The following is a 9,460-nucleotide window of genomic DNA, read 5'->3' as shown; positions in this document are numbered from 1 at the left end:
CCTTTGCTTAAGTGATGATGACACTTAATGGGATCTTACTCTGTACACCTTTAATATCACATGTAGCAGACAATGGACCAGATACACTTCTGTTGTAAATCAGCACAGTGGCTTCAATGGAGTTATACACATTTATACCAGCTGAAATTCTGGCCCAAGGAGGGCTTCAAATTCCTCTCACACACGAAGTGCTGGTCTGTTGACTTCAGCAGAGGGACGCTCGATTTTCCTAAGTCTAACTGAATTCATTTTCATCCAAGCACCCACCTCTTCAGCTGGTGTAAATGGATGTCGCTTTCTTAACTTCAGAGGAGCTGTGCTACTTACTCCAGCTAAGGAGCTGCCACTAAAAGTCTAGCTGCTGTTGTTCTCCGATGCAGATTTTTCCCACGCTCTTCCTCTTTTGTTCCTGACGCGGCTCTGTAGTTTGTACAGCGAATACCTTGTCTTCCCAGTTCTTTTGTGGTTTTGCTACAACATGGGTGATGTCATTTGGCCCAGAGGGCTTCGTGGCTGTAGTGTAAGAAAGAATGAATAAAATATTGGCTGGGAATTGTAATGAAGAACAGAGACCTGTGCTTGACTATCCCTGGTAGCTGGTTGCCATAAAAGAAGCCAGAGTGCGGCTAGAAATTGCTCAGATATCTTTAGGTTACTGTGAGTACTATACTTATTCTACCTTTGGGTTCAGATGCTTGAGATAGTAATAGGGCTGGTATTGATCTCATTGACACCAATGCAATACCACAACGCCTCCACCAAAGCGTTAGAAAGTATTAAAAAACTGGCCCCGCGGAGCAAGAATTGTTTCCTTGATTCTGAGGTCTCTGCCAGAGCTAAGGAAGATCATGCTCTGTCCCTGTTTAAGGGGGGGGATACGATAGACTATAAAATCATGAATGGTGTGTGAAAAGTGAATAGAGGGGTGTTATTTGCCCTTTCCCACAATACAAAAACTCAGTCACCCAGGGAAATTAATAGGCAGAAGGTTTAACGCAAACAAGAGCAAATACTTTTTCACCCAATGCACAATTAACCTGTGGAACGTGTTGCCAGGAGATGGCCAAACATGTAACTGGGTTCAACAAAGAGCTAAAGAAGTTAATGGAGGATAAGTCCATCAATGGCTTTTAGCCAAGATGGTCAGGGATGTAATTCCATGCTCGGGGCAATCCTAAACCTCTGGCTGCCAGCAGCTGGGAGGGGAAAAAGAAAGAGGTGGATCTGTCCACATCTGTTCTGTATGCTCCCCCGAAGCGCTGGTACTGGTCACTGTTGCAGACAGTATACTAGGTTAGGTGTGTTCTTATTTCATTACAATAACTAGTTATGCCAGTCAAGACAGGTCTTTAGGTTTAAATGTCTCATGGAACTAGCTAATTACCCCATTCACTTTTTTTTGTTGTGACTTTATTAGAGACCAAAAAAACCCAAACATCCCTGAACACAAGAATTTTGTGTTGCATTATCAACCGTACCTTCTCTGCAATGTAGCTGCGGTTGAAGTTTCCTGAGTTTGTGGTATGGGAGCGTGCATCATGCCTTTAATAAAGTTAACCCATTGTATTCATTTGAGTTGTTTACAACTGTAGGGTGCACTCAGGTCACATTGTCAAGCTTTCCAAGCCACCATGTGGGCTAGAAACTTGATTTTTGTTTTGTTTTTGTTTAAGAAAAGCTGAGATTCTCATATACAGACGCCCCCTGACTTACACAAGCATTCTGTTCTGGAAAGCCTTGTGAAACTCAAATTTTGAGTAAGTCAGAAATGTATACCCGTACGTTAGGCAAAAATTTCCGCAACTCGAAAATCCTATTTCTGGCTTACGGACCTTTTTCCGTAAGTGCGAATTTGCGTAAGTTGGGTCTTTGCGTAACCCGGGGAGTGTCTGTAATCATTTGATTCTAGGGGCTGGGGGCTTTAAGAAAGAACATCAACTATCCCAAGATTCACAATCAAATCATTAGAACTAGCCACGCTGATTTAAAGGCCCCTGTTTGGATCAGGACTGTATTTTGGTAGGCTCGGTAGAAACATATACTAGGCTATGGTCCTTGCTCTGTAGCACCTATAGCCTAATTAGGCAAGGTGAAGGAAGGGATGCAAAAGCACAGAGAAGTGAAGTGTCCAAGATCTCACAGCAGCCCAGTGGCCGAGCTCGGAACAGACCGATCTAGCACTCTATCCACTGGATCATGCTGCCTTTCCGAAGGACATCTACACCTCTACCCCGATATAACGCGACCCGATATAACACGAATTCTGATATAACGCAGTAAAGCAGTGCTCCGGGGGGGCTGCGCACTCCAGCGGATCAAAGCAAGTTTGATATAATGCGGTTTCACCTATAACGCGGTAAGATTTTTTGGCTCCCGAGGACAGCGTTATATCGAGGAAGAGGTGTATTTTTTTAGCTAGGTGCCTGGTTCTTGCTGTCCCACTCATTAGCCGCTTTATTGCCAGGTATAACCTAGACCAGAACAGCAGCTGGGAACTCGAGTGTGGTTATGTGAGGAATAGGCCTCATTGAGGGCACCTGTTGTGCAAATATGGCACTGGAATTACAAGCATCCAGGTGGGATGCTGCAGGCAGCCAACACGGAGACCGGGCCTCTCGGCTTCCCCTCTTGCTGCTCCCTTTGCTGGCTTGAAGGAGCAACAGCGCTACAGGGAAGGAGGTGAGGAGAAGGTGACTCTTCCTTCCCTAGATTTCTACAGGCGTCTCAGAATCCACCCCACATGCCCAGCAGCCCCGTCCCCTCCTGGGGCTGCCCAGACTCCTGCTCATACAACCTGGGGAAGGGGCCTTGAACATTCCCGAGGGGACACAGACAACCGCCCTACCCAGGGAAATCAGCACGCCCTCAGATACCCTCCCTTCCTAGGGGACACAACACCCTCTCAGGTACCCTCCCTCCCCAGGGTACGCTACACTCCCTCAGGTACCCTCCCTTCCCAGTGGACACAACACCCCCTTAGATACCTTCCCTCCCCAGGGCACAAAACACCCCCTCAGGTACCCTCCCGCCCCCGAGGACACAACACCCTCTCAGGTACCCTCTTTCCCTGGGGACACAACACCCCCTCAGGTACCCTCCCTTCCCAGGGGACACAACACCCTCTCAGGTACCCTCCCTTCCCAGGGGACACAACACCCCCTTAGATACCTTCCCTCCCCAGGGCACAAAACACCCCCTCAGGTACCCTCCCGCCCCCGAGGACACAACACCCTCTCAGGTACCCTCTTTCCCTGGGGACACAACACCCCCTCAGGTACCCTCCCTTCCCAGGGGACACAACACCCTCTCAGGTACCCTCCCTTCCCAGGGGACACAACACCCCCTTAGATACCTTCCCTCCCCAGGACACAAAACACCCTCTCAGGTACCCTCCCGCCCCTGGGCACAAAACACCCTCTCAGGTACCCTCCCTCCCGCGGGGACACAACACCCTCTCAGGTACCCTCTTTCCCTGGCGACACAACCTGCTCTCCTCAGGGGACACAACACTCCCTTAGACATCTCATACCCCTGGTACACCATAGACCCGCCCCAGGGACATAATACCCTATCAGACACAGCCAACACCCCCCAGAGGACTCCATCCCCTCAACCCTCCCCCAGAAGCCCCCCAACCAACACCCAGGAGACTCAACACCCACTTGGACACAGCCAGCCACGACTCCCTAAGGGAATCAATACCCCCTCCGGTGTACCTCACACTCCCTGGGGGACTCGGGACTCCCCTCAGGCACAGCCCACACCCTGCCCTGTCCCAGGACACCCGATATTCCTCAGGCACACCCAATCCTCCTCACACAACCCCCCCCCCCCCCCCAACCACGCTTTTCAGTCACACTCAACACCGCCCAGGGCAACAAATGCCCCTGGAGGAGCATATCAAAGCTTGGTAGCCACGTGTAGGCTCCAGACACCTCAGATAATACACGTATCAGCTGGAAATAATGTAAAATTATTTAATTTGATTAGCTTTTACTAAGGAAGCTGCCAGTCCTGCCTTCAGTCCTGCTCTCCTACATTCCCCACGTTTATTTCAGCATGAACTGTAGCCATTCATTATAACCACTAGGGGTCAGATCTTTCCAGCATGAAACAGATCATCACCATGCTCTTGAATGAACTCACACAGGAAAGTGTTGTGGGCAAACACTTTCACAAACTGATCACTCCATAGCTAACTTTTCAGTCCTTGTCCTCAAAGGAAACCTGCACGACATCCTCAAAAGACGAACTTGGGAGCTTAAATTCATAATTTTGCTAGACATGAAAAATCATGATCTTAATACAGACATTGGATTTATGGCTTATTACAACAATCTGTAATCCACTAACCAGCTCCTCTTTTTTTCGTCCTATGATTGTGGAGGTATTCACAGGCCACTTCACCCTGACTAGTCCCTTAGAATATGTTAATTATTTATGCTGAATAATCAGTTCCACCATGTATTTAGCTGTGACACTCTGAGTACCTTTCCCAGACCTGAAGAAGACCTCTATGTCAGCTCAAAAACTTGTCTCTTTCACCAATGGAAGTTGATCCAATAAAAGACCAAGTCTTATACTTGGATTATAAACTCTTCGCGGCAGGGCCCCTCACTTTGTTCTGTGTTTGAACAGCTCCTAGCACAACCAAATCCATGACTGGGGCTCCTAGACACTGCCACAAAACCAACAATAAATAACAATAACAATCAATGCTTGCAATAAATATAATAGACCTATCCAACACGTCTAGGCCACTAAATTGTCTTTTATCCAGAGTATAATTTTTTATGTGCCTTTTCTCACCATCCCCTTAATATCTTAAGAAGGGTAATATGGCCTTGGAGAGAGGGTTCATTGTTCCTAGGAAAGCAGACATACTTGGCAATAAAACCATATACAGAAAATACTGAATCTGTTAAACAATCATCTTTGCTCAACGAGGCCAATTTATTGTAAATACAGAATAAAATGAAGGGATGGCGAAAAAGCAAGCAGTGTTATCATGCTCAGAAAGGATGGCTCAGAAAGGATCTTGAACTACTTTGTTAACCCACAAGCTGTGGGGAATTAGCATATTGAGGCCGCTGAAGCCCTGCACATCCCAAATTCCCCCACCCCCTCTTCTCACCCCAGTACTGCCCCCTCCCACCTACCCCCTATTCCCCCCAAGGTCACCACCTCACCTTACATGTGCATCTTCTCCAGGGTTCAGGCACCTAATTAGTGGAGCCACACCTGTGCGGCCCCACTAATTAGGTTGGCGGCCCTTCATTCTCTCGTGTGCGGCTGCCCAGGCACGCACCTTAGAGGGAACTATCCGCAGACCACCTGAACGGAGCTCGATGACCACTGGTGGTCCACGGACCACAGTTTGAGAACCTCTGCTCTAGGCTCCTGAAGGACTCTAACCATGGCGATGGAAGCTATAATTCTTCCCCACCACAAATGTCCCCTCTTCTGTTCTGCCCCTGAAAATGGGAGAAAGCCCCAGTTACAAGGGAGGTAATGCCGGGCATTGGAAATCTCCCCCAGTTGATCCAAGAGACTATTTGTGGTGAAAGGTAGAGGCCTGTGCGGATACACAAATGTGTATCTGCATCCGATCCGCGATGTGCAAAAATTATCGGAGGATATCTGCGCATTTGCATGGCTCTACACTAGGCTGAGACTCCGAGGCATCCCCTCCACCGGAGCCCGGTTGGGGAGAGCCGCGTGGGCAGCTGTGGGGAGCCCACACGGAGTCGCAGACCCTCCACCTGCCCTAGGCTGGGCGGGGAGCCTGCGGGGTGGGGACACGGCCGGAGGCTGAGAGCAGCACCTCGCCCCCCGCCCCCCTAGCAGGTGGAGGGTCCACTGCAGCTCCCCGTCTGGGTGCCATGCTGGTCTGGGTGGGGGGAGGGGGGAAGACCTGTGGAGCTGCCCGGGGGCTGCTCGGGCCCCCCACCCAGGGCAGGTGGAGGGGCTGCCGCAGCTCCCCACAGCTTCCCCCCTGTCTCTTACCGTGGCTGGGCTGTGGGGAGCCAAGGCAGACCCTCCACCTGCCCTGGGCGTGGGGCCGAAGCAGCCCCCCACCTAGTGTCCCTGCTCCTGCAGGCCCCCGCCCAGGGCAGGTGGAGGATCCGTGCCACAGTTCCTCAGAGTTGCCCGCCCGGCTCTTATCGTCAGAGCACCGTGCGGATACAAAATCCACGCTGCTATCTGCAGAAATGGTTCATGGGTGTAAAGCAGATACCAGCAGATTTGCAGGGCTCTAGTGAAGGGCGCTATTCAATGTGAGTAAGGCCTTAGTTTATCCAAGCTCACCGAGGAAATATGTGGCAGAAGCCAGGTCTTCTGAGTTACACGGGGAGCGGGGGGTTCCAAAGAGGATGGATCTAGAGTGTTCTCAGTGCTACCATATGACAGAACAAGGAGTAATGGTCTCAAGTTGCAGTAGAGGAGCTTTAGGTTGGATATTAGGAAAAACTTTTTCACTAGGAGGGTGGTGAAGCACTGGAATGGGTTACCTAGGGAGGTGGTGGAATCTCCATCCTTAGAGGTTTTTAAGGTCAGGCTTGACAAAGGCCTGGCTGGGATGATTTAGTTGGGGATTGGTCCTGCTTTGAGCAGGGGGTTGGACTAGATGACCTCCTGAGGTCCCTTCCAATCTTGATATTCTATGATTCTATGATTCGCCTTGTCCCCCTCAAAACTGGGGGAACAGGGGCCTGATGGGAGTCCCACTCTCCCCAGCCGACTTCCCCAGGCCCCTTCAGCCTGTTCTCCCTGGAACTCTTGCCCCCTCCCTTGCCTTGAGTGCCCTTCCTTCCTTGAACACCCGTTGCCTCTGGGGACCCCCTGCCACACTCGGGGGACTGGCAGGCCACTGCATTGCAATTTGGCTCAGCCTTTGCCTGACTGGATACGCCATGTGTGTGCAGAAACAAGGTCACTGGGACATGTCTCGGTAAGGCAATTACTACAACTGCCTGTATTTCAGTATTCTAATATTTCATTAGCAGCTGGTCTCTAGGAACGTGATCTGCACATGGGATGGAGGTTGCCAGAGGCCATTTGCTTGGATAAAAATGGGGGATGATGTTTGAGAGTCCCTCTCGTAGAGGGACTCTCTCGTTATCTCCACACTGATTTATACCTGCCTCTGGAGATTTCCATTACTTGCATCTGAAGAAGTGAGGTTCTTACCCACGAAAGCTTATGCTCCCAATACTTCTGTTAGTCTTAAAGGTGCCACAGGACCCTCTGTTGCTTTTTACAGATTCAGACTAACACGGCTACCCCTCTGATACCTCTCGTAGAACAACTGTATTTATCATTTTTATCCACTGCTATGTACTGGATCCAGTTTCACATTTGCTGTGTCTGGCTGATTTTGTTGTTCATGATCTATCTATCTATCTATCTATCTATCTATCTATCTATCTATCTATCTATCTATCTATCTATCTATCTATCTATCCCCATACACCCCCATCTAGCTAGCTAGCTAGGGATCTCTCTGTATTTATCAGGCAGGCACTTCTCAAGGTACTAGCAATGTGCTTCTCAGCACCTGATGGGTTTCCCATCTTTTCTTACTGCTAGTAGATTACCCTTACATTTTCCAAAGGCCAGTGAGTTCTGTGAGCGACTAACTCGGTAGAACTGAATTTTTTTTTTAAGTGTCTCGATAAGCAGACACTTAGTTGCCTAATTAAGACTTCAAAACTGGAAATCACCCGACTGCAAGCGTTGATCTGCTATGTCAGTTTATTGGAAAAATGGAATAAAACAAAGAAAAATGGAACAAAACAGGAAATTATGAACAAGATACAATCTGCACATCAGTGGTTTCCCTTTGCAAACAATCACGTAGTGGTGAACTGGTGCAGTTAGCTAATAATACGGAATACACCGTAGGAGTTGAAAAATGATAGATCTTCATATTTGTAGTTGGTTCATACTCATTTGAGGAAAGGCATTGAACAGCAAGACTCTGTGAATTTCCCAGTATCACTGAGACCTTCTTTTGAGCCACATATCTTCACAAATGATTCGATTCCTAAGTACATACAGCATACTAACAATATACCCTAATCAAATGGTCTTACAATGCTAGACAAGCTAGACCTCGGTAACCCAGGAGGAAAAGGAAAATTTCAGAAGAGCAGCTTTGTAAAACTAAAGCTCAGACAGCTGCCTCATAACAGAAGCTCCCCCAGAAATTAAAAATGCTTCATGCAGCAAGCAATGGAGAATGGGCTGTAATCTTTAAAATCCCCTAATGCCGTCAGTGCTGGTAGCAGGTATTGCTGTCACTAGGCAGCGAAGTGAGGACTTTCTAGAGCTCTCCTTTAATATTTTGTTCTGTAGGAGCTGGTAGTCGATACGCATTTGACATTAGAGCTCCTTCCACTGCGAGTGGTGTATCCGCCGGTAGGAACGCACGGTGCACATACGTCTCCCAAATTTGCGACGATGCTTCTTCCAATCCTAGCGTCGCATATACCCCCACTGCTAAGAACACCTCCGGTTTTGAGTAGTGTTCTGCTGCTGGACGAATAGCTGCCTCCAAAGCAGGGGTCTCCGTCACACACAACCCCCCCTTGGGATCTACACACAGCTGCAAATAAAAAAAGCAAGAGATTGTAGCTCAGTTTATGACTTTTGCTGTAAAAGATGAATCATTTCGGACGTCTAAGAAGGAGAATACTCCTGGTACTTACAAATATTGACGGGGCAAACACCTTCTCCACACAACCTATTAGAAGGGGAAAATGAAGAAAGGTTTAAAAATGTAAGAAACAGGGTTTGCCAGAAGCTGGGAATTGGGCGACAGGGGATGGATCACTTGATGATTCCCTGTTCTGTTCATTCCCTCTGAAGCACGTGGCACTGGCCACTGTCGGCAGACAGGATACTGGGATAGATGGACCTTTGATCTGACTCAGTATGGCCATTCTTATGTTCTTATGTTTTAGCTACCTGCTTATTATCATTACCTATATAATTAATTAGCTGTAAGCCTTGAGATCAGGTGATGTTTGCAGCAGACTCAGACTGTGGTTTGGAAATATTTAATTTGACTGTCCAATACACACAAACATTGTAATTTTTTTCCCCGATAGGTCCCGATCCTGCACACGGGCAGCACTTACTCATGCCAGTAGACCTATTGGGTAAATTTATCAAAAGTGCGTAAGTGCATTAGGATCCGAAGTGCTATTAAGGTGACCAGAGAGCAAGTGTGAAAAATCAGGGCAGGGGATCAGGGGTAATAGGCGCCTATATAAGAAAAACCCACAAATATCGGGAGTGTGCCTATAAAATTGGGACATCTGGTCACCCTAAGTGCTATTGACGAAGCAATATTAGGGATATTAGACGAAGGTTTCTAACCGTCAGAGGGGTGAAATTTTGGAACAGCCTTCCGAGGGAAACGGTGGGGGCGAAAGACCTCCCTGGCTTCAAGATT

Source organism: Emys orbicularis, chromosome 19 (genome assembly GCF_028017835.1).
Source record: "Emys orbicularis isolate rEmyOrb1 chromosome 19, rEmyOrb1.hap1, whole genome shotgun sequence".
Lineage (NCBI taxonomy): Eukaryota > Metazoa > Chordata > Testudines > Emydidae > Emys > Emys orbicularis.
This window is presented reverse-complemented; position numbering follows the sequence as displayed.